Raw genomic sequence first — 26,670 nt, 5'->3', positions numbered from 1 at the left:
TAATGTTGACGGATAAGATCCCGCGCGATCTTTAGAAGTGATTTGAACTCAACCAATATGGGATGATGATAGTCCCCATATCTCCGATAGATTTTGTTGACGCGAGGGAGCAGAAGGCTTTTCACTTTTTTCAACCGTTTTATGGCTGTAGTTTCATATCCTTCCATATTATTGCGAGGTTTAATCTTAGGGACGACCTGTTCAATTGTTCCCAGCGTCAAGTTCTTCAGCTTGAGAAGATACTGAAGTATTTCCTCGTTGCTCAAGTTCCTGTCGCCTGGTGCAATTGTACTATCGTTTTCCCCAATAAGAGGTGGGCATTCCTCTCGATAGACATTAAAGTTTAGTCACGAATAATGGACTTTTCTACTCGACTTGAACCCTTTATGTTGTCTTATATTGCATCTATGTAGCGAGCGAAGTTATTGGGTATCTCATCGTGGAAAATACCGGAAAACCTGCCGCTGGTTGATTGTGATTTCCATCATCCACAAAGAATTAATTGTTTACTACATGCGATATTAAACTAGCCAAAAATTCACCAACTTTTCAAAACACCGTCTTTCGTTGGGTGATTCCTGGTAAGGTCAATCAAGAGGAAGCAAACCACCACCAACGTGTAGAGTTTTCAGTGATAATGAGCATCGTACTCAAGAGCTCATTTAATGTTTTTGGAAATTTGATGAAGTTGATTATACTCAACCTACATCAACAATTGTGGAAAACAATGCAAAGCTCATTTGGGTCAACAAACCTCAAGAAGTATTGAAGGTCAATTCATAATGAAATTGCCGTTTGTCGATAACCTATCCACTCTTGGTGATTTAAGACAAATTGCACTCGATAGGTTTTTAACACTTAAAAGACGATTGGCAAAAAATACTACAGTCAAGGCGCAGTACGTCAAATTCATAAAGGAGTATGCATCATTGGACCATATGTCAAGGATCGATCCTAACAGTACACTACTTCATGCCTGAACACTGCCGCACCATATTTAGCCGCACCATATTTAGCTACTAAATGCTTATAACAGCTGGCAAATGAGAATGAGAAATTCCCTCTCGCGGCAAAAGCACTTCAAAGGAACTTTTATGTAAATGGCTACCTGACTGGTTCTGACTCCATACCAACAGCCATGGAAATACAACGCCAATTATCCACAGTAGTGGAATCAGCTGGGTTCAGATTGCAGAAATGGTACAAAAACCATTCTCGACTACTTAACAATATTCCACCTGAGGGTCAAGAAGTAAATCTGAATTTTGACAATAAAACTTCCAAATCAGCAAAGCCTCTAGGGCTAATTTGGGCACCAAAGACTGGTCAATTTTGTGTTAAGGGGGTCATCCCTTATGCCAGATCCGCGAAATTGATTTTTTTTGCACCAATTGTATCTAGAGATAGTGTAGTGTCCGGATAGCTGAGTGCTTAGAGCACAAGGCGTCGTACGGAAGATCGCGGTTCAAATGTCGCTGGCGTAATTTGACGTCGGATATCAGTCGACTCAACTATGAATGAATACCTGAGTCAAATAAGGGTAATAACCTCGGGCGAGCGTAATGCTGACCACATTGCCTCCTACAGTGTTCTGTAGTGTACCGTTACCGTCTTGAATGAAGTGCTCTAACACACTTCAAGGTCCTGATCCAATATGGATTGTTGTGCCAACGATTACTATTATTATTATATGGCCAAAGTATTTTTTTGATATTCAGAGTCGTTCGAAAATTATAGTGTTAAACACGTAATAAGTCACATGCCAGATTTATGTCGGTCGCCGTAAAAAGCACGTATCTATCGGTCCGAATGAGGTCCAAGGAAGCCTAAGGATTATGGACTAGGTGTAGCAGATTAATGATCAGTTAAGATTTTATTGCTGAAAATCACATTATACTCTTTTAAATGCGTTGTTCGCGGAACTGCATATTGAAAATCTGCTGCCATCATAGCCCAAAATCTATCCAACGAAATTCTTTGAAATTTTCACGACTTATTCAGAACATATGTCTACGGTCCGCAAACTAGGATAATTGCGATTCATTCAGTAGTTTTTTTATCCTTGAAAGAAGCCTCAAAAATACACCAAAAATTCATAAAAAAAGGTTTTACAAGGCACCAAAAATTTTGCTTTTAATATTTTTTAATAATCCTAGTTTGCGGACTGTGATTAAGTCTGCACGTTAAAATGCCGCTTACCTTTTAAGGTTTTGTGTGAAACAAAACCTTATTATCATAGAATCGATTCGATGTCTGTCTGTCCGTCTGTCTGTCTGTCACAGCGGATTTATTCGGAAACGGCTGAACCGATTGTCACGAAAATTGGTAGGAGTATGTGATCTGCCGTTCCCTTCACATGCAGCAACTGACGCCATTTTGTGTTAAGTTTAAGGGGGGCTCCCCATACATGTAAAAGGAGGGTGCAAAATTTTTTTTCATAAAATGTGGCCATGTGGGATATCAAATGAAAGGTCTCAATTAGTACTTTTCGAAACTGGTTCAATATTTTATATTGGGTGAAACATAGGGGAGAGAGGGCTCAAAATATGACCCCCAAAAAGTGTAACAGGTCTCTTCTCAGAACCTATCCAACCGAAAAATCTGAAAAAAATCTCAGTAGTGCATCTCTGCGAAATCTAGGCCTCAAAATATATCCGGTTCCGATATCTGCACAAATAAAGTTAATAATAGTATATTTCCACATTTTAGAAATTTACCCGGCACCCCCTTTATGTTCATCCCAGAAGTACAAAATTTGCAATGCGTATAATGAAGAACATAATGCACAATTTGGTCAAGTTTGAAGAAAATCCTACTATTATTAACAAAGTTATAGAGGGTAAAACTCTACAATTTTTTATGAATTTCGTGCACTCTACAACCTGCATGACGTCATCATCACATATCAATTCGTCAATACCACAACGAAGTAAGTTCGTATAAATTGGGTGGAAAAGAATTATTTTGTTTTAGTTCTTTAATCATTTGTATATGAATATCAATTATTCCAACGAGACATGTGTGTATGTAGGTGTATAGTATATGGTGCTAATGAACTTTGCGGGTAGAGCCTAATTCAGATAGATATAAGAAGTAAATCGGAAATATGGGTACGATCAATTTATATACGTGCCTATATGTTGTACAGTATTCGAAAATAGGCAGTTTGTTTGTTTAGGGTGAGCGTAACATCTACGGCTGTAATATGTACGTATGTCTCGTAGTTTTGTAGCTGTATACGGGTATAAAAATGTGCGTTGAAATTTCTTAGATAAGATGAACACAAAACCTTTATACCCGAAGCACAAGCTTCCGGTATTCCGACTTGTTTTTTCTTTAAGATGATCGCAGCGCTCTCTCACGGAGAAGCAGAAATACACATTTTTTTGAAGATGGGTGTATAAATTGCTGGGCTGGAAAAATTATCACGCGTGTTCAAGATATTAATAAATTTATGGTAAAAAATTCGTGTTTGTATCATCCAGTTCTTCAAAAAGAAAATCTTAAAAAAGTAAAACAAGTCGGGAAACCGGAAGCTAGACGCTTCAGTTACGAAAGGTTTTGAGCATTTCTTAGTACGTAGCACGTAATATATGCATATACAATATTATGTGAGAATATCCACTTTCGGATGATATTGACATTTATAGCCTTGAATTTGCAAAGAAGCGACAACTTTGACGTATTATAACTTTATTAGCAATAGTGCGATCGGTCGCCTACCCATACCGGATATCCTTACTTTCAGTGGCGACATTTTTTAAGTCAGTGTATGATGGTTCTGATAGCAGCCTTGCGGAGCATCTAATGACGCTTCAAAGCAAGCAAAGAGGCGACGCGAAACGGGTGATTGATCATCTGAGAGTGTACGGGGAAAATTATCTACAAGCATGGAACCTTCTGGATCTGAGGTATAGAAATCGCCGGGCCTTAATAGAGAAGGAGATCCAGGCATCAATGGATCTTCCACAAATATCTCAAAGGGAGACCGGAACTTTAGGGAAAGCCTTGGATACTATGCGATCCGTGATACAAAGCCTGCGTAAAGCCGGGTTCAACACGGATGAGTGTTTTCCATTCATTCCGTTTATTCTAACAAGGAAAATGGATGTGGCCACGCGCAGGGATTTCGAATTATCTTTGCAGAATCCGAAGCAACCGGTGATGGTCAAAGATATTGATCAATTTCTGAAAAACCGATATGTAATTATGCCGCTTGCCAATGTCCCAAACATATTGATAGTGACAACAAAGGGAGGTTGCTTGGGTAGCACTATCTATGTATTAATTGTGCGTCTCATAAATACAAAAGGAGGGACACTTGTAATAAGCGCAAGAGTCTCAAGTGCGAAATATATAAAGAGCAGCATTTAACAGTCCTGCATCAATGCAAGGTTGACGAAGGGAATAGTAGCACCCGCCTTCATGCGGAAAACTCGACGACTCTCTCGACTGTGGATAGTTTTCTTCTCTAAAATACGAAGCTGGGGTGGATAGTGTCCGGCCCAGCTGAATCGTGAACATCTCAGTACACGTCCCAGCCTTCTGAGATATGCCGCTAAGTAGAGATGACTCCACTCCAATAGATGATCAGGTTTGTGAGGAGCTTTATGTGAAAAGCCATTACCGAACGAAAAATGGTGGGTACGTGGTACCAATTTCATGGCGGCAGGATAACGTAAAGCTTGGGAGTTCTTATTATAAGGCAGTTTTTCAACATTTTCTCGCTCAGATGAATAGGTGGCTAAGAAATGAGGATCATAAGCTCAAGTCAGACGAATTTATGGCTGAATATTTGAGATTGGGGCACATGGAAGAGCTCCGAGGGGATACCAGCGGAAAAGTATACTACATTCTGTATCTGAATGTGTTCCGACGAGAGGCTACTTCAACAAAAATACGGAACGTGTTCAACGCATCAAGTCCGACTGCAAATGGGGTCAGCTTAATTCAGATAATTCATTCGGGTCCGAAGATGCAAAATCGCATCTTCGACATCCTCCCTAGAATACGCCGATTTAAATATGTATATTCAAATGACATCACTAAAATGTATCCGCAGATTTAATTGAGACCGGAGGATCAATTAAAACCCAGGATTCTTTGAAGGGCTAAGCCTGAGGACCCAATTAAGGAATATTTCCTGAAAACTGTGACCTACCGATTGGATTGGGCCCCCTGGCAAGCCATCCGTACGCTTCACCAGGTGACCGATGATAATGCTCCGGATGGCGATATATGGATGACTTGTTGTACGGGGCATATAGTATAAAGGAAGCGCAGGTCCCTCTGTGTAAAATCTCAGAGACTTTAGCAAAAGGTCAATTTCAATTACCGAAATGGGCGGATAACAGGAAGGAAGTTCTGCAGTTTATTGATAAAAACCAGCAAATAGAGTCCTACGTAGAGCTCGAGAAAACAGAGACCGATCAGGAAGGGTACGAGTAAGATGATATTGTTAAGGATCCAGTCAAGGACCAGTCAGGAAAAAGCTTGACTTCACTGAAATGCTTAAATGAAGTTCGAATCCCACGATAAATTGAACATAGCCCCGAAAGTGAAGAGGTAGATCTTATAAGGTTTAGTGATGCATCGAGTGATGGCTATGCCGTAGTAATCTATAGTCGGACGAAGGCCAGTAAAAGTTACACCCTGCGCGGGATTGCCGCTCGAGGACGCACGACTCCGCTGAAAACACGATCAAGTATGCGTTCCGGATCATGCACCATACCAAAACTTGAATTAGAGAGAGGGGTCCTTCTGGCGTAGTTATACAGATTAGAGGCCTCTGTCTACATAGATTCATAGGCCAGGTTCAGCGAATCCCAGTTCTTGGAAGGAGAGCTTCGACTCATGCCAATCGTACAAACAGACTCTGAAACTTTGGCTCATGTAGGGGAAATTAAAGCAGGTTAAGATGCTTCCTCAGATTTCATGCTTCGTTTTTCCCGTCTTGCTCGGCCGCTGAGTACCGTGGTAAGATGCCTTCGGTGGAAGAATGGGAATTCAGGTCTCTATTCAGTTCAAGAGTTCGAAGAGGCTGAAATTGCAGTAATTAGACTCCAACAGAAGCAGCTCCTCGGAAAACAGATGAAGAGGATTCAGCAAGGGATGGCAATAGAAAAACACCATTGATTGTCATTTGCAACCCATTTATTGAGAAGCCCACGGGAATTCTTGGCGTGTGTGGAAGGTTGGAACAGGCACTCATTTCCTTCGAACAGAAGGTAAGTCGCACCTGATCGACCTAATTATACAGCAAGCTCACAGAGGAAATTATAATAGCATTGCGGGACCGGACTCACAATGACTATTGTGCGGGAAAAGTATTTTATTCCCGCCCTGTTAAAAAGTGCATCAGGAGATAAGTCGAATGTGTGAGAATGCGGGGAGAAGCCGTGGTTCCGAAGATGGTTGATCTTCCTTCGGAACAAATTAGACCATCTGCGATTTTTGGAAACATAGGAGCGGATTTACGTGGGCCGTTTCAGATAAGAGCCTCTAATTTACGAACCGCAAAAACCATGAAAGTGTACGTAGTAGTGTTTATTTGTATGGCTACTAAGGCCCTGCATCTATAAATACAGGGTGCGGCAGCATAAGTTCCTTTTTTAAAAACTTAATAAAAACTATTGTATGCATCGGAAAATATTTATTTATTTTTTATAATGTAGGTACATGTCTAAAGTTTTTATTTACATTGTTTTGAGGATCAAATCTGTTAGGTGACGTCCCCCATTCTCCATACATTGCGTAAACCGATTTCTGGCGTTTGTCATGACTCTTGTTAGCATAGCAGGTGTTATGTTGGCAATTTCTTCTTCGATGTTGGTCTTCAAATCTTGTAGGGTTCTTGGACGGTTCACATAAACACGGGATTTCAAAAAACCCCCTAGAAAAAAATCACAAGGGGACAGATCGGGAGAGCGTGCCGGCCATTCCAAATCGCCTCTAATTGAGATAAGGCGCTCTGGAAAGCATTCTCTCAAAACAGCCATCGATGCTCTTGAAGTGTGGGCTGTTGCACCGTCTTGTTGGAACCAAGTGTCCCCCAAATCCAAATTTTCTAGCCGTGGGAAAAAAAAATTCTGTAGCATGTTTACATACCGGTCCGAATTCACTGTCACTGTAACCTCATTTTCCTCAAAAAACCAGGGACCAATAATTCCAGCTGAGGAAATTGCACACCACACTGTGACTTTGGGTGAATGCAAAGGCTTCTGATGCAATTCTCGAGGGTTGGTGTCAGCCCAGTAGCGCATGTTTTGTTTGTTAACCGACCCACACAAATGAAAATGGGCTTCATCGCTAAAAAAAACAATAGCACCCTCGGGAACGACATCAAGAAGAAGCTCATACGCGTTCATACGAGAATTGAAGTTACGTTCTGAAAGTTCCTGCACTATCGCCATCTTATAGGGATGAAAATGAAGATCATCACGAAGAATTCTTCTCACAGAACGATCGGATAGTCCAAGGGCAGATGCGTGTTTGCGCGCAGAACGCCGTGGCGATCGCAACATTAACGCTCTCACTGCTTCAATGTTCTCAGGTGATCTAACGGGCCGAGGGACTCCAGTTCTTCCTTTTGTCGCACTTGCAGTTTGTCTGAATGTAGTGACCCATGTAACAATTGATTTGCGGTCTCGGACGGGAGCCAACGGGGCTAAATTAAAGCGATTCCGAAATGCACGCTGTGTTGCAATAACCGAACACCCGCTTGAAAAGTAAACCTCAACGGCAAGGGCACGCTCCCCACTATTCCAACGCAGGATGGCGACTGAACCGTGTCGGGACAAAACTCTAGAGTATCCCCTCTTGAACGAAACCACTAGCGCTCCGCTATGACATTAACTAACTGAGTGGCGCGCAGTTTAAAAAAGGAAGTTATGCTGCCGCACCCTGTATGTATGGACCTTACTAAGCGTGCATGCTTGACCGCGTTTCAGAGATTCATAAGTCAAAAAGGTCAGCTAAAACCAGTTCGCTCCGATAATGGAACTAATTTAATGGGAGCGTCAAAGGTGTTGAGAGAGGTTTGGCACAAGTTGGTATCCGAGCTGGAGGGGGATATGGTCCAAAAACGGATTGTGGGGCATCACAATCCTCCAAAGGCTAGTCATTTTGGTGGGTTATTTGAGGCGGCGGTCGGAAGTTTGAAACGATGCGCGAGATGAATGCCTTCTAAATCCAACCTTACATACGACAATTTCTACACTCATTTGCACGTGGGAGGCAATACTGAATAGCCGGCCTTTATCTCCGTTATCTAATAATAGCCGTAACTTGCGGGTGTTGACTCCAGTTCATTTTATTATGTAGAGAACCCTGCTGTCGCCCCCATGGGGTGATGGATTGCGCGAGGAGCTCCCGGCAACCAAAAGATGATTACAAATTCAAGAGTTGCAGAGGCATTTTTGGACGAAGTTTGAGGGAAACTATTAGAGTTATTTTCAAAAGCGGCATAAGTGGAAGGCTGGAGGAGAGTTATTTCTGATCAAAGAAAATGATCTCAGTCCGTTAAGCTGGAAGACGGCGCGGGTAACTGAGGTTTATCTTAAAGGGGTCGTGCACCATGTGTAACTCAGAACTGCTGGAAAGAACAACGTTCGTCGAGCCGTACATCAGCTCGTTCCTCTCCTACCGGAAGAAGAATGTGAGGCAGGTAACAACAGCAAACGTTTCGCCTCGAACGCGGACGAGAACGAGACGAAAGCATTGGTCCCTGGGGCAGGTAGCGGTTCTTGTGGGATTATACCAATGGCCGGCAGCTATACTTCCTTGGCCAATGGATGCAGTCAGGGAGACTAGGATAATTTATCTGGGTTCGGTACGGGTAAACGTTTTCGAAATCAAATATATCATCGCAACCTCTGTGAACCTTACCCCCCGAGATCACTGCGATGAACTCAGGATATCAAACGAGTTACAAGTCAAGGATCTTAGTCGGGAACTAAACGCAGTGTACAAAATAAAGCGTTCAAATAGGTTGTCTGGCCTCGTCTCTTTTGAGAGTAGCGGACTTATAAAGTTCGGGGCCAAGTAGCTACCTGGGCTAGCGACAGCAGGAACCATAACCTATCTCGGTTGTCGAGATGTAGCTATACGTCACGAAGTGGAGACTATGAAGCACCACCAGGCCAGAATCGCGGCCTTAACGTCCAATCTAACGGAGTTGAAATACCATCAGGTTAAGAGGCAAATCAATAAGATAATGGAGGCACAGGGGAAGTACATGCTTAAGCAGGAGATATCGGAATTCTCCATGGGGATAAAGCTCTTAATTATTCGGCCCTTTTGGTGGAACATGTTTCCCGTATCAACAAGGAGGTCCCTGGGATAGTCATGCCAGAACTAGAAGAGCCCGAGCGAATATTTGAGTAACATCCAGTGGCAGCTTGGCTGCAAAATAAGCTAGTTACGGTAGAGTACCTAATTCCTCGTGCATTTAAGGTAAGATTTAAGCATGTGGCAGTTATCGTTATAGGAGTAGCGGTGCCCTTTCGGTTTGCATTTGTGGGACTCGAGAATGATAAGTTATTCCTGGAGGAGGATACTGCTGAGATCCTTCCAGGCTTATATGAAGCAAAGCTGATTCGATCAGGGCTAACTTGTATCAAGGAAATTGGGCAGGGAAATGAAAATTTGCACGACTGGTGCGCGTTGAAACCGTGGGACAATTGCACATATATCGGGCATGTGAAGACAGATGGGCAGGATTACGATCACGTGTAATGGAGCAAAGGTTTCCCGTCACGCTCATTGAGTTTAAGGTCAGGGAAATACCGCGGAGAATCACCACTAATTGGACCAAAGTGTATAATACAGTAACTCCACGATATAATTCTCCGCCGAGCGGGAACCACCAGATCCTGAAGCACAAAAGGGGAGATTGCTGAAGGAAGCGTTCTAGAGAGTTACATGCCCCATAGTTGTGACGGAGCGCTGGGTTAACACTGGCAGGAGTAATAATATGGGTGAAAAGGAAGAAGGGAGGGAGGAGTGAAGATCAATTTACCTTCGTAAGCCATATTTCGGCAGAGGACAAGTGTCCGAGGAGTTGGCGAAAGGCGTCCGTAAAAAAGGGCGGTAACGCTCCAGCAGGAAGTTCTTCTGTATAGGAGCCGGGGAGGCAACATTTTTTCTCTTTTTGTGAGTTTTTAAATGTAAATTACAGCTTGTACATTTTTGAGCCAATAACCTAAACATAGAGATAAGGTAGACCTAACAATTAGTCAAAACGACTGAGACAATAAAAATAGGAATGGGTAACCAGTAGCGATAACACTAACATATAACAATGGGTGTCAGCCTTACTTATAAAAACGCCATAATCACATACTACGTCTCGCTGAATAAAACGGCAACCAAAGGTCATTGTATATATTACATCATCACAATCATGATATAATCCGAAAAAAAAGAAATACACATAGAGGTCGCAAACTTCGCATGCCTTCTCAATGGTTAATTTGTTTCAAGGTGAGCGTGGCCGTAAATGAGTTGAACAATGTTCGCGCCACAATAAATTCATAGAATACATGACGCATGGGGAAGGTTTGAAAGGGGTGCCAATATTTTACTTGAGAAAAGAAATTTGATAAGGCAGAACAAAACATGGTCCAAGTCAAGTAAAGAATTTATTAAAATCACAAGAAAAGAAGTATGCAATTAGAATTGTAATGGATCAAAAAAATAACTGAAATTGTTATGCAATTTATTGTATTTAGAAATTGAAATTGGCCCAGGAGAAATGAATGAATATGAAATACCCTGGTAAGCATACATATTAAATTTAAAAAGAAATTATAAAGAGAATTATAATGAAAAAGAAAAAATAATAAACTCCGCAGTAGCCCCAAGCCCGGTTATGAAAGAAGGAGAGATAAATAGCTTCAGTCTGAAGCCACCGCAGCGTCTGAGGGGGTATTTGAGCAAAGTCCAAGAACTTTGCAGTCTTGCAGATTACTCACTGAGGAAGCTATTCCAACACTTGGCAGTTAAGTATAAAATGTAAATCCATCTAATGAAAAGAAGGAGAAATTCGAGGTCCGGTACGGATAACCGTACGACGTCGAAACCGCTTGTCGTGGGGCGGTTCGATGTCTAGGCGCCACGACGACCAGGAGCATTGCTCCGCCTGCTGCAACTGTTTCGCCACAATCTGTGACGACCACTTCAGCAGGTTCGCGTAGGTAACGGATAAAATGGACTGAAGAAGTGAACCTCTTCATCATCCACTCCTACTAGGAAATAACGGCGAGGGCGGGTACAACATCTTACCGCCCTTTGTTGCACCAGAGATTCGTCAAGCGTTTCCCGCAATTCGCGCACGTGACAGTGCAGCGAGTCGCAGACCAATACCGACACAATCCCGGCCACCATCAGGGAGCGTGTTCGACGTGAGGTCATCAGGGAAACTGGAGACCGAGAGTCGAGGGGGGCAGAGGCGGTGGCATCAACAACACCACGCCGCACTTCAGGCAACAGTTTCAGTAGTCGCCGAAGCACTCTTCTCCACCCTCCGCTGAGGTTCGGAACGAATTCCAAAGAGCGAGTATCGAATTCTCGGAAATCAATGCTTTGCATAGACCAGGTATTCCCAAGCTCTATGCATCTTGAGCAACTCCGGTAAAACTATCTGAAATCAATGATGAGATTGCCTCTCGGCTGTGTGCTGATATGTCGCTGCTACAACTACAATCAATTATGTATAGTGCTGCAGATTGCACGGTCAGAACATTTGCTTTCATGTTATTGGTTTGAGTAACCAAAGAGATCCACCATGGAAAATTCTTCTGGAACGTCGGCGGGATTCACTTAGGCAGGACATTGCTAGACTGAATCAGATCAGCATTGGCAACGCCAGCAGACGGGTGAGAAATAAAGCGCAGAGGGTTTAACGGAACAACGTCATTTCCAATGAGGTACCCGTAGCTGAAGTTCAGGACATACTAAAGCAGCAACTGTCTGTCATATCCAATCGGTTACGACGGTATGGCGAAAGTCATTCCAGACGTGCCCAAAATGAAACATATGCGAGAAACCAGCGGAGCTTTTTCAGATCACTCAACGAATCCCAACACAGCGTCCAGATAGTACAGTTTTCGGTGACGGAAGCGAAAGAGTATTGGAGTGGACTTTGGGGGTTACCCGCCCAGCATACTGAGCTTACTGCCAATACGCCTGGCATGAATTTTGCGGATGTTACCGAAGAGGAAGTTCGACGAGCCATAAACGGCTTGAAGAACTGGAGGGGCCCAGGTTTGGATCGGGTGCAGAATTTCTGATATAAGAAATTTGCCAGCGTACACAGTCGGTTGGCACACAGTATAAGTAAGGTTATGAGTCAGCTGGAGGAATTTCCACCCTTCCTCACTGCGGGGTTTACCTACCTTATCCCTAAGAAGGACACGGTGCAGGACCCTGCAGACACAAGACCGATTACTTGCTTACCAACCCTCTACAAATTCATAACGTCCATTATTAGTGGAAGGATCAATGCGCACCTCGAGACCAACAACATTCTGTCCAAGGAGCAGAAGGGTTACCGAATTGGGTCAAGGGGTTGCAAGGAGCAACTCATTAGGAACTCATAGCGAGCTGACACATTTGATGCACTTAGATGACATCAAGCTGTATGTTGGTACTGACGACCATCTTAGAAGTCTGTTGCGAATAATAGACATGTTCAGCTGTGATATTCGGATAGAGTTTGGTAAAAGGTAAAGGTCATCACGAGCCGCCTGCTGGACATAGCATCGGTGACCTCCACATCCAAGCTATGTCCGAGGCAGCCTTCTACAAGAACCTAGGAATTCTGCAAGGAACCCATGCTCGAGTTGGTGATCTGAAGGATGCTCTACTGTCCGAATTACCGCGACGTGTAAAGCTAGTGTTGAAATCGCATCAGTCGGGGAAGAATAAAATAAGCGCGTTGAATGTATCTGCTATCCCTTCACTGGCATATGCATTCGGAATATTGCCGTGAACGACCCCCTAGCTGGCAGCATATCTGCGTCCTAGCTAGTAGCCTCGAGAAAGCTTCTCGGTGAAGAGCGAACCGCGAATGACCGGTACACTTCGGGACACACTGGGAGCCGTCGAAAACTCTCTGTGGGCCTCGACGGGGTGGTGTGAGCGTAGTTCTGCCAAGGTGGTAGTTGGGACGTGCATCAGGAGCCAGTCCCTTCCTGGTCGGGAAGTGTGCATTAGATCAGTGTTAGTAGACCGCGTTGCCCCGAGCGAGCGCTGATCCGTCCGTGAATTCCGGGATCAGCTAAGCGTAGACCTCAGGGAATTGGGGTAGGGGCTATGTTCCCGAGGGTATGTATACCCGTTCCTGACTATTGCGATCCGCTCTCTTGCACACGATGCGCTGGTTACTTTTTCATAGAGAATAAACATACACTAATAAAAAAAATCATCGAAAAAACAGGGAAGGAGGAAGTGCTGGGCGCGTTTGGGCGGAGCACAAAAATGCGTCACCACAGCAATCACCGAAAGAGGCAGCGAGAGTTGACATACCCGATGTGACACCGGGGCGCCCAAATAAAGAGGAAGCCTCACTAAGTGGCGCGACTGACGGTGCGGAGATGGCAACTCCAATACCTTTTAGTGCCCCTGTTCCAGAAGTAAGCTTAGATAGAATCGCTAATCCTGAGCAGATGGATTCGGACACAAACCAAGTGGAAGTGCAGTTGACCGTCCTCGCTAGAGTCGAAGAGGAAAGGCTCATCAGGAAATACGCAGCAGTGGTGAAGCATATGCGGTCGGCAACATTCCTCCAGAGGAACATCAGCAAAGGCGTCAAAAACGGGCTGATGGAACTGGAGGAATTATTGGACCGCATCTCCTTCTATAGGCGAACGTGGGGAGCAGAGGAAGATGGTTGGAGAGCAGAAACAGTCGCACTCCTCGCTGAGAACCCTGTTTACGTCAAACGAACCGCAGATAGCTCACTGCAAGAACCGGCGCCCAGGCTGTGAAGGAAGCATTCCTGATATCACTTTTGCGTCGGAATCTCTGGCATCATCGGTGGACGGGTGGCGAGTCCTAGAAGACTTCTCGGCAAGTGATCACCAGTACACCCCGTCCGAAGTGGATGACGCTACTTGGCGGCAAGCACCAACGCGACGCTCCCCCTGCCTGTGGAATGTCGCGAAAGTGAACATCGGCAAGTTCGTCGAAGCTCTTGGAGCAGGCAGGGCCACTATTGCTGCTTGAAGTGTTCAACGCTTCCTTGAAGAAAGGCATTTTTCCTTGTCCCTGGAAAGTGGCCAGACTCGCGTTGAACAGTAAGGGTAAAGGAGACCCGGAGCTCCCGTCTGCATACTGACCGCTGTGTATGCTTGACACGACCAGAAAAGTGCTGGAGAAGCTCATCAGCGGAAGACTCGCTGAAGCGATCCGTGCTGCCGGTGACTTATCCGCAAGGCAGTTTGGGTTCAAAACAGGGAGACCTACAGTGGATGCGGTTCATCGAGGCAAGGCAAACCGAAGCCGATCTCGACGGATACTGCTCCTCATAACGCTTGATATCAGAAATGCCTTCAACTCGGTAAGATAGACAGATAAGCTAGGCACACTAGAAAACTCATTTCACGTGCCAAGCTATTTCTTGCGGATATTGAGGGATTATCTGAAAGACCGCCCCCTGCTCTATGAGCCGCTAGAGGGCCAAAGGAGGATCAAAATCACGTCGGGAGTAGCGCAGGGATCCATCCTAGGGCCGGACCTCTGGAATGCTTCCTACGATAGTCTGCTGAGACTCGATATGCCCGAAGAGTCGCGCCTGATCGGTTATGCAGATGACGTTGCGGCACTTGTTGCCGGACGCGCTGTTGAACAGGCGCAAAGCAGACTTGGCATATTGATGTGACGAGTAAGCGGATGGATGACTGCTCACGGTTTGAGCCTTGCGCTGAAAAAAATCGAGGTAGTCATCTTGACGAGAAGGAGAATCCTGACCCTGCGTCCCATATCGATCGGCGAGTTGACTATAGAGTCAAAACCAGCCGTTAAATACCTTGGTTTAATCCTCGATTCAAAGATGAGCTTCTTCGAGCAAATTAAAGCAGCAGCGGACAGGGCTGCAGCTGGAGTCACGACTTTGAGTCGGCTAATGGCGAATGTCGGGGGCCCTATATCTACTAGGATAAGTCTCCTTATGGGAGCGGCGCAATCGGTTCTGCTCTATGGTGCGTAGATATGGGTTGATGCCCTTGACAAGGAGATGCGTCATAAACGCCTTGCTCAAGTGCAGAAGCCGGGAGCTTTGGGAATGGTGTCTGCTTATCGCACCGTCTCCGAACCGGCTGTGATGGTAACCGCGGGAGTGATCCCCGTTGCCCTCCTTGCCAAGGAGCGCAAAGCTATCTACCGCCGTAACGGCAAAAACTTAAGAGAGGTGGTTGCCCGTGAAGAACGCCAACGCACCCTTACCGAGTGGCAACTTTCTTGACAAAATGAGCCAAGGGGCAGATGGACTGCGCGGCTCATCGACAAATTACACCCGTGGTTGAGCAGAACGCCCGGTGAGATTGATTACTTCCTTACTCAACTTCTAAGTGGGCATGGAGGTTTTCAGTCTTACCTGTACAGGATTGGCGCGATCCCGTGATTGTGTGTTCTGCAATGGAGTGGCGGATGACGCTGAACACACCTTTTTCTCTTGCGAGAGGTGGGACGGCCTCCGCCAGCAGTTTTATGCAGACGCAGAGGAACTCTTCTTATTGCGAAGAAGATTGAACTCGACCGGCGGATGGATTGGACGGTAAGGGGTTCCCTGGACTAACAACAACTGCCTTCCTCCCCTCCCCTCCCGTTGGTGAAAGGAGTTCCCTGACTTGAAAGCTCCCAAAGCCGCGAGAGCGGAAGGGCTAGCCCGAAGCAATGTGTCAAACGGTTCCAGGCTAGTTCTCTGATGACAGGGTGGTGTTTAGTTGGTAGTCCGACCACGTACTGTTGCGGGATTCCAATACCCTGTGCGTAAACGCATTCACCTACCCTATTCCTAAAACAAAAAAAAATTGCCGTGGACGAAGACCGATCTGGAAAACGTCCAGGGGCGGATACATCATCTAAAGTCTGCCGTGGAGCGTGCCACTCGAGCTCATAAAAAGCTCATCATGAAAAAACGGGTGGAGAACGAACAGTGCAGAATGTGTTGTTTGGCGTCAGAGACGTTGGACCATCTCATTTCTGGCTGTATTGTTATGGCACCGGTGCAATACATCACCAGGCATAATGCTGTATGTAAGATTATCCATCAAAACCTTGCATACAAGCATGGGCTGATCACAGGAACATGTCCGATTCATCGATATGAGCCGCAAGCAGTACTTGATAATTCTGTTTACAGCATATATTGGGACCACCAAGTTCTGACTGATCGCCATACTGCACATAACCAGCCTGACGTACTGTTAGTTGACAAGATTCACTTCGCGTATATTATCGATGTTGCCATACCCCATAATAGCAACATTGAGCGGAAATATGTGGAGAAGAAGGTGAGCTATGAGCCATTGGCTCGGGAAACAAAGAAATTTGGCGTCTCGAGCGGGTGGTTGTAGTTCCCATAATATTGTCAGCTACAGGTATTGATGTCGTTGGACTTGCGTACAGTCTGGTTCAAACCATGGAGAAGTACACCATTCTGCATACGTGCTCGATGTTGCTCCCATTGACCTACCACCGGCCATTATCACCAGCGCCCCTTTAGTTTTCAAGTAGGAAGGATCGATCGAGCCTAAATGCTTGGCACTTCGTGCTAATATTAGGTAAAATCCGGCATCTACCGAGATTGTGATAACTCGGAAATAACACCTAATATGAATGAACAAATGTAATTGCAATTGGAAAAGGATAACAATAAAATTAGGTTAACGATTCACGCCGCTTCATAGCATCTCGGCGCGAGCTTCAAGGAGTTCCGATGGTAACAGCCAACTCCAGGCTTTCTTCAGGCGAGAGGATGTTCAAGCATAATTAAATTGAACAACTTGGAAAGACCTTAAATTATCATCCAACAAACTGGTTCATATGCGGGGATTACGAAAAAAGGTCGTTACACTAGGGCAATGCAGCATTGATGGCCCCAAATTCACTCATTGACATGATTGTCAAGTTATTTCCGTAAACAATGCGAGCGTTTTGACGCACATGCAAAATGCGACATACGGTGGAGCGCCGAGTATGTTCTGGTGAGGTAATAAATCAAGCTAAGGAACTTGGTAATATATAAAATATGTAAATAAAAAATCCTTATTATTTGTCCGCCAAACCTTTAGGAAACCGCATAGTCAATATTATACATTTTTAAAAGTACTGGGCGCTACATTTCGAACTCTTTTTGACACTTCCTTTGCTAACTGGCTTACTATATTGACTCGACTTCTTCCATATATCTCCGACGACTCCACGTCTGGCCAATATCACAACTTCAGCTGCCGCTTGATTATACATATTCATAGTTGCCATTTACCTCTTTGTAGGGTGCGGGTGACAAGCCATTGCGATGACCCGGCAGACTTAGACCCTTGGTTTTGTTAATGTGTCTCTTCAATCCAAATCTACTTTGTCTTCTTTCCAATTGCAAAGCCAGTTGTCCAAAGTCCATGAACCGGTGAGATAGTAAACAAACGTCATCAGCCTAGTTGAGGTTTTGGAGGCAAGATATAACAATCCATTGAACTCCTCCACGTCCTCTGGACGAGGCAATATTAAAAACGACACGGATAATAAGGAGATATAATATCGGTGACAAGATGTAACTCTGGTGGAATCTCAGTCATCTGAGATTTTACCTTTGTTCTGTATTGTATTTTGATGCGTTCTAAAATTACATATTTTAGGCATTATTTTTGCGACGACAGGAAATACACATTCAAAACGGATACCCTTGCTTGGAATCTTAACGATCATACCCCTCTTCCAGTCGATGGGAACGGTCTCGAATTTCCAAGATTTCCGTACGAGTGGAGTTAGCAGGTATTAGCAGTGGGGAGATCGTCAAACTCAACGGCTTTACTCCGTTCGAGTGCATTGATGGTCGAGAGAATATTTCTGCTGCTTGGAGGAACAGTCCTTACCCTTATGTTACGCTGACTAGTCATTTCATACCTAAGCGTAGGAACTTTACCGCTCTGTACTCGGATAATGTGCGGAACAAGCTGCAGAAATCCAGAAACCTCCCGTCATTATCGTTACCGTCGCCAAGACCGTGCTTCTTCATTGCAAAGTCCAAGGAAGGTGTAATTAGAGCCCATTTTAGTATTCAGATCACTTATCATGATCACAATGCGGCTTTTAGGAAGCCTCCCCTGAATTGCTTGTAATTTCTCGTAAAAAGCATACTTATCCACCAAATCTCTTTTCTCTTTTTTAAGGTTTTGTGTAAAACAAAACGTTATTAAAGTCGGTTTACTGTCTGTCTATCTGTCCGTCGCACGCATTTTTCTCGGAGACTGTAGCAGCGATTGATACCAAATTTGGTGGAAAGGTGAGAACTGTGAACGCTCACGCATACAATTAGTTACATCCGTTTTCCGCCGCTCTTTCATTATTTCACGCTGTTCTGAATGGCAAACATAAACCCCTCCGTCTCAGCAGAGAGCTCCCCATGGCACAGCCATCTGTTCCCAGATCAATCAAATCAACAACACCGAATACATATCTAAGTGAATATATGGCGAATACATTAATGGGCTTGTTTTATTCTTCCCCCAGACATGCGATTTCAGCACTAGCTTCGCACGTTGCAGGAATTCAGGGAGAAGAGCGTCCATTGGAATTCAGCATAAGCCATTAAGTTACATAAACTTTCAAATCTAACTTGCGTATGTATGAGTGGTGCAATAAGCACATGCCCAACGACATTTGTCGATGTCCTTTGGGGGTTAACTTCTCTCCATCTGGCTATACAGATACAGACGAGGAGAAGAGCTGCCTAAATCGAAGGAAGGTTGATATACTTTCTAGGCGGCGCATTCCAACTTTCTAATACCAAGAGATAACATGACGACAAGGTTCCACTGATAAGATAATATCTACACTTATGAGTCCTCCCACCCATTTTGTGGAGTCGGAAATAGGTTCATGGGTAGTGGGCTAAAACCCGGAAAGGAACAGCTGATTTTTAAACCTCACCAAGAAGGGCCTCCCGATCATAATAGGAATACTCACAGATCACTGGAGGCTAAACTATCACTTGGGAAAGCTAAGGGTATCTACGGACACTGTCTGTACATTCTGTGAGGAGAATTAGAAAACCTCCACACATGTTCTGGGGCAGTATCCAGCACTTGTGGAAAGTAGATTGAGGCACCAGGCAGACTACTTAATACCAGATGTCAGGTTGAAACTCTTGGAAGTAGGGAATGTAATAAAATTTCCGCCGGTTATAGGTTTTTCTTTATGGAAGCAGGTGGAAAGACGCTACTGCGCCAGGTTGCAGAAGTATGTAGGATTTTCACTCACTAAAACCACCCCCACTCTCCGCCATATCCCCGCGGGACCACCGTGAAGTATTACTTCGCGAGGAGGGCTCTGGTTTACACCAGCAAGATTAGATCAGGCGTCCGACGTGTATTTAGGGCTCGATCCTGTTCCTGCAGTTTTCCATGCATCGCAGCAAATGATGGGTTCACCACCCTCCAATTTGATTCCGACCTCATTATCTCCTCGATGAATTCATGAGGTCCGATAGCAACGTTGGGAGCGTTGCTTCACCTCTCTCTTTTAATCAAGAATCTCCGACAATGAAGCATAACAGCTCCGTGTCCTAGGGTGCAGCGTCGTATTTGTTTTTGTTTGGGGACTCGTCCAATCCAAAGCGATGCGAGTACTTGCTGTATCCACGGTGTCCCGTAAGGAACTGTGGTAGATGGTAATTCAAGTCTCCATGCTTTCGCTCGACCCATCCCTCAGTACACAGGATCAGTGTATGGGTCCAGCGGCTCTTTGGGAATTATCCCACCGTTGCTGCTTCGAGTCACATCGGGCATATTCGCCCTCCTTTCTTGGTAGGGACAATGTGCCTGATTCGCTAGTGGCTCCAAGAGAATCATCATACACACTATCTCACTGGATACAGTCCCATATGCTCCGCAGACCTTTAACGCGATTGGCCGGTATGCCGAGCTCACTTTTCTCTGGTTGACTGTGTTGTGTAGTACTCCCGCTCTGGTAGGAGCGGTGTACATCGGGGACGTCAACTTTGCCCTGCATTGCCGGCAGTGCCTCGCATCGAACGCAACCTCCGTCGACGCACTGGCGGCCTGGTATGAGGCCGGCGCAATGCGATACCGTTCTTCTAACCGTAACCTTCGTCGGCAACGGACATGCACTTAGCGAGCAGGAAAATATCTTCATAATACTCTAATTGAACATCATCCAATGCTCTAGAAATTTATATAGTGTTTTAGGAATTTAGGTAAATATAAATTAAGAAAAATAAAGTGACATATTGATTTTTAATTTGAAAGTTCTAGTCTAAAGACAAACGACAACAGCTCGAGTCCGTTAGTTGCAATTTCCGAATGAAACGTTAACGAAAAGAAAATCGAAATTTAATCGAAGATAGGATGAAGCAGCAGCAACGGCGACACAAGAAGAACTTCTTCAAGAAACAATGACGAGTTAGCAGCAACGAGATGACAACCAGCCGCGATGTTAGTAGGGAGCTCGTCTCGAGCTTGCAGAAAACCGGACGGAAAACTCATTGTGTGCGCTCATCGGTCTCGACGAGGAGACCATCGCGCTGGTCAAAAGACTGCTCCTACGTCCCATTGAAGGAGCATCTCATAAGCCGGCTATCAGTAAGTGAGGAGGCCAAACTTAATTACTTAGTGAACAAGCTAACGCTGGGCGACCGTACTCCCAGCCAGCTGCTTCGAGAAATGAGGCAGCTGGGTGAGGAGCAATTAAAATCCTTGCGGATGCAGCGACTTCCTGAGAGCACCCGCACTAACTCGGCCGGGCAGACTCGGGATCGCGGGGTAGCTTCACTTGCGGCCATAGTCTCCAAACTGACCGCGACGATGAGCCCTTCGCGTTCGGGAGGTAGAACTCGATCACAGTGAGTTGCTCTTTGCGAAAGAAAAAGCAGAACCAACCTCCGCCTTTTCTACTGGGCGCGAAATATTTTTTTCACCATGCCCGATTCAAACGTGCTTATGAACCATATGGGCCTGATTTTAACGATCAATTTCAGGGCTTTGCTCGGAATCCCGTTCAATCCCGATGCCTTATTATCTCCAATTTCTCCATAGATCTCTCGCAGCGGAGAATATCTTATAGATGGTACTCAGCAACGTGATACCTCTATAAATGCTGCACTGTGTGATATCTCCCTTTTTATGTATGAGACAGATAATGCCTTTTTACCAATCGTCAAGCATTGACTCGCTCTCCCATACCTTGAGCACAAGTTGATGAACCACTTGGTTTAACTGGTTGCCTCCATATTTAACCAATTCGGCTGTAATTCCATCGGCTCCTGGCGACTTATGATTTTAAGCCGATGAATTGCACGGACTGTTTCTCCTAAACTTGGTGGTGGCAGTATTTGTCCGTCGTCTTCAGTTGGCGGAACCTCCAACTCGCCGATGTTCTGGTTGTTCGGTAGCTCATCAAAGTACTCAACCCATCGTTCCAATATACCCATTCTGTCGCAAATCAGATTTCCCTCTTTGTCTCCGCAGGATGGCTTCATCTTGCTGACTTGCTGGGAAAAATTCCGCGTCTGGTGTGGTTGTTCCCTGTACTTTTCGAGTTCACAGTCTTGTTGGTTCTCCCAGGCTTCCGTAATCCGTCTGTGCAGTCGTTTCTCCGCTCGACGGAGTTCGTGAAAAGTCTCTACGTGTGCCCGCGTTCTTTCAGAATGCAACATTACTTGGTATGCAGCATTCTTCTGTTCCGTTGCTAGCTTACATTCATCGTCAAACCAGCCATTACGACTTTTCTTGCGGCTGGGCCCAAGTATCTTCGTGGCCGTATCAATGATAACGTTCTTCAAGTGGTTGTGAAGACCATTTTTGGATGCTTCACCTACAGGATCTCTGTTGACTGCAGTTATTGCGGCATCCATTTCCCTCTTATAGGTGTTGCGGAGGACTGTGTTGTGCATGGCTTCAGTATTTACTCTCACTTGATTGTCAGAGGGGATTCTAGGTGGTGTCGTAATTCGAGCTCGGAGCACCATGCCAGCGAGATAGTGGTCCGAGTCTATATTGGCCCCCTATATATTCTGACAAGGCTGAGAGGTGGCGGTGTTTAATCAGCGCATGGTCAATTTGATTGAAAGTGGTCCCGTCTGGAGAGGCCCACGTATGCTTGTGAACCGCTTTCCGCGCAAACCAGGTACTTCCAACAACCATTTCGTATGGCGCTGCTAACTGGATAATGCGCAATCCGTTATCATTGGTATCCTTATGTGCCGATGTACCGCCTGAATACGGGCTCCGTCTCCAGGTATGATTTTGATATCACACTTGGGACAGGCTTCGAGGGTCCGCTCAACTGCCTCGTAGAAGGTATCCTTCTCCGACTCTGCAGTCTCCTCTCTAGGGGCGTCAAAGTTTATGAGGCTTATATTTCTAAACTCCAGGAAACCGATCCCTGTCCATCGCATCTCTGCAACGCTGTTACATTAGCTTTATTTGGGACAGGGTATCCGCTGGCTGCTCAGCAGTATTCTGTCTGTACAGCGCACGTTTCATGAGAAAATGGGCAAATCGTTAATCTGTTGTCGTTGCCGGGTTTGTCGTTGTAAAGCCTATCCTGTCCGAGGCTCCTTTCGTGACTTCGTAACATCGGTTTACATTTTGTGCCGTTTTTAGGCGCGGCAGACTCGGCTTCATCCTTCTCCGTCTGCAGTTTTTCATAAAGAAAGAACTCGCAGCGATCACCACGTGGAGGTGGAGATAGGGTTTGGTAGTATACGTGTGGGTGTTGGTTCAGCAGGCGTTTCCCAGGTTTTATGCTCCATCATGGGTACCAATCCACGTTTCGCCCTGGGACCTATACCGCTCTTTGACCGCCACCACCAATATTAAGTATCATTGTTGCTAAAAACGAACAGGCCTCCGTTGCCTCCTCTCGCGTATAGCTTAAGTGCCGCCGAACCTTAGCCCAAGATATCTAAAATCGTCTGCGAGCAGTCAGAGCGAAATTGGAGAAGCAGTTCTATCACCGCGATGTCAATAATGTGCGGGATGAATGCTATATATCATATTTTTAAGTTCAGAATCTGAATCCGTTGAGATTGAAAAATAAAAATAATTATAACAATCTTCCCTAGAAAGCTGTTAAAAAGTACATTTAAGTAATTCGGAATTCCGGAAGGTCGATGCTTCGGGTATAAAGGTTTTGTGTTCATCTTATATGAGAAAAACCCTATGCATGTTTTTCCATTCGTACATGGTTAAAAATTCAAAAGAATCCTTCATATATTTTCAAACTACTACACACATGATCATATTAAAAGCCTAAAAGTGGTGATAAAATCACGCAAACGTACAAACGTACGTACAATACAATATGAAATGAATCAAAGAAAATGGCAAAAAACTAAAAAAAAAAATTAAAATAACCAAAAGAATCAAAATCAAAACCAAACCAAGAATAACCAATGATCATTCTCAACAATGAACTTTGAAGACTTCTCTCTCCCTAAATTATCAACTTCTTATTCATAACTCTCGAAAAATTCTCGGATGGCCAAAATGCCATCCCAGCCTCAAAACTGTTTGCAATATATGTGCAGAATAACTTCCGCCCACAGCCGCCGCAATTTGCTCCCCGTCGCAGAGTATTGGATAACAATAGCAATAGCAAACGTGATGGCGAGAATTCACTCTTCTTCGTTTGAAGTCAGAATGCAAAGAAAGGATGAATCGTTGAGGACGGAACAGACTGTCTCCGCACTCCATCAAAGATTCATCTGACTCGTCACTTTATCCCAACAAAGAAGAAAGAATATTCAATTTTCCAAAATCTGGAACGAAGGGATAGCCGTTTCATATAAAGTTAGGGAGGATACTCCTCAGAAGCTCGAACGGCCTTTCAGCACGGCCTTTGAGCAGGAAATTCTATTTTGCAAGGTGGGAAGGAAAAATTGACGCTTAGGAACACTTGCTTCTAGGGGAAAGGGCGTGAAACCTAAAACTAGGAGGACGAAGTGAAGTTTATGCGGAGCCTAGCCGGGAACAATGTTGAGAGGCTATTGTTTCTCTATCTGACACCAACAAAACGAAGTTGTGAGCTGGAACAGGCTACCTTCCACGGATCCAAGGAATTTAAAATTTAGAGAATTTGAGGCCTGAACCTAGGAAATGGTGGGCTCCACGTTGGGCCCCATTTGTAATATACTAAAGAGAATTGAGATGGTCAAACGACCATCCTAAGTGGCTGCAGACGACCTAGAGGGAAGAGCTATTCCAAAACTTAGAAGAAATTGGCTAGGTTAACCGATAAATACTGAAGCTCCATCAAAGCGCTCTGTCCTCACGTGCTTGCACGCCGCGGCGGAGCGGTTACAACATCTTACCGCCCCTTGTTGCACCAGGGTTTTGTCGAGCGTTTCCCGCGATTCGCGCACGTGACTGTGCAGCGAATCGGAGACTAGTACCGCTTTATTACTCGCAGCGATACAATCCCGGCCACCATTAGGGAATTTGTTTGGCTTGAGGTCATGGAGGAAACTGGTGACCAAGAATCAATGGGACAGAGGCGACGTCATCAGCAATCATAAACAGTTCGAAGAACTGAAGGGGCGGAGTCATCAGCAATCATAAACAGCTCGAAGAACTGAAGGGGCCCTGGTCTGGATCGGGTGCAGAATTTCTGGTATAAGAAATTTACCAATATACACAGTCGATTGGTACCTAACATAAATCAGGTCATTAGACGGCCGGAGGAAATTCTACCCTACCTCACTGCGGAAATTACCTAGCTTGTCTCTAAAAAGGATTCCCACCAAAAAAACACTTAGACTTGAATTACCGTCAACCCGATTTTGTCTAGCGCGTGTTTCACTACGGACAAACATTTTTCCGAAATTTCTCACAAACGTCCGAAAGTTCAGACAAATATAGTCACCATTCAACTTCTCCACTCTTCAAGTCCGGTGCCGTTCCTTACTCCTCAACAGCCAAAAACGATCTCCTCGCTCATCAGCTGTCTCTCCGAGCAGGCGGTCCCGCTCAACTTGGCCTTGAACTTCGGAGTTTATGCCGGCTCAGCGACAACAAACCACACCTCACGCCCCGTTCAGAAGCTATGTTAGAGCGTTGCGTTATGGAAACACAACAATGTTCCAAAATTATGTAAGTACAGCAATTGAGGTGAATGTACGTTATCACCCTTCGATATTAGCCCGACTATTTGAAGAATTAAAATAAAATTTGGAATTATGCAAATCTAAATAAATTCTTGCGGTTAGGGAAAAGGGGCCAGTTGTTGGTTTTTAAGGTTTTGTGTAAGCACAAAACCTTATTAAAATCGGTTTACTGTCTGTCTGTCCGTCACACGCATTTTTCTTGGAAACGGTTATAGCAATTGACACCAAATTTGGTAGAGAGGTGGGAACGCTCACGCATATAGTGAGTTACATTCTTTTATGTCGAATTTAAGGGGGTCCTCATACATGCAAAAGGGGGGTGTAATTTTTTTTTCATCAAATATAGTCATGTGGGGTATCAAATTAATGGTCTCGATTAGTACTTTTCGACGTTGGTCTTGGTTTTGACATTTGCCAGAAAGGTGGGGAGTGAGGGGAGTTGAAAGTGATCATTTTTTTAACGAATCCATTCTCAGAAACTACACAACCGAAAAATCTGAAAAAAATCCAGAGGCCGCCACTGTATGGTGCCTAGGCCCCGAAATACCCTCCATATCGATACCTGTTCAAATAAAGTTAATAATAGTACATTACTATAATTTTTAGTAATTGCCAGGAGAACCCCCTTTAAATTTATCCTAGAATCACAAAATTTCGCGGCAATATAGGCTACATTATAGAGTATGCTTTCACCAAATTTGGCGAAAATCATACTATTACTAACAAAGTTATAATAGGTCAAACTTGTCGCTTCTGTGCAAATTCAAGACTTTGAATGTCAATATCCCTTGAATGTGGATATTTTCACATAATATATGCATGTATTACGTGCTACATACTAATGGGGCAAATGCGCACTCAAATCTCTTTATAAAAGAAATACACAAAACCTTTTTCCCGGGAGCCGACTTTGTAAGGGCAAAAGCCAACGGCGTTCTTATCTACAGCTATTACGACGTGAATGGAGAAGCCGACTGAATGTACCACAGAAGTGGTAGAACCAAGATAGCTGATTGGTCCACTGAAGCTTTCGAAAAAGAGATATTCCTGCCGACTTTAGAAGAAGAGCGCTGAGGAAAAAATTCTGGAAAAAGTAAGCCAGTTACGTCAGCGAGTAGCTGTGGCTTGCGACTTTACAATGCCGTGACGGAGGTTCCACCAAAGTATGGAACTACTGGTGGAACCAGTAGAATTTCGCTGTTGAGATCTTCGTATCTTCGAGTAATGAGGTTTTACCAAAGGACAAGAGAGAAGCCAGAGCATCGACAGTCGGAGAAAGAATACAGCGATTTTCGATTTAGTTTTAAGAGCGCTGCTTATGAGAT

The 26,670-nt window shown here is 44.7% G+C and overlaps 1 protein-coding gene across 3 annotated transcripts in view; it reads right to left on the bottom strand.

The window, feature by feature from the left end:
• The window catches only part of LOC119655130 (centrosomal protein of 164 kDa), a 133,750-nt gene that overhangs the window by 55,314 nt on the left and 51,766 nt on the right, over nucleotides 1-26,670 (bottom strand). The gene's annotated exons all lie outside the window — the stretch shown is intronic.

Source organism: Hermetia illucens, chromosome 4, assembly GCF_905115235.1.
Source record: "Hermetia illucens chromosome 4, iHerIll2.2.curated.20191125, whole genome shotgun sequence".
In the NCBI taxonomy this organism is placed as follows: domain Eukaryota; kingdom Metazoa; phylum Arthropoda; class Insecta; order Diptera; family Stratiomyidae; genus Hermetia; species Hermetia illucens.
The sequence above is the reverse complement of the archived record's forward strand: the minus strand, read 5'-3'. Positions and strand labels throughout refer to the sequence as shown.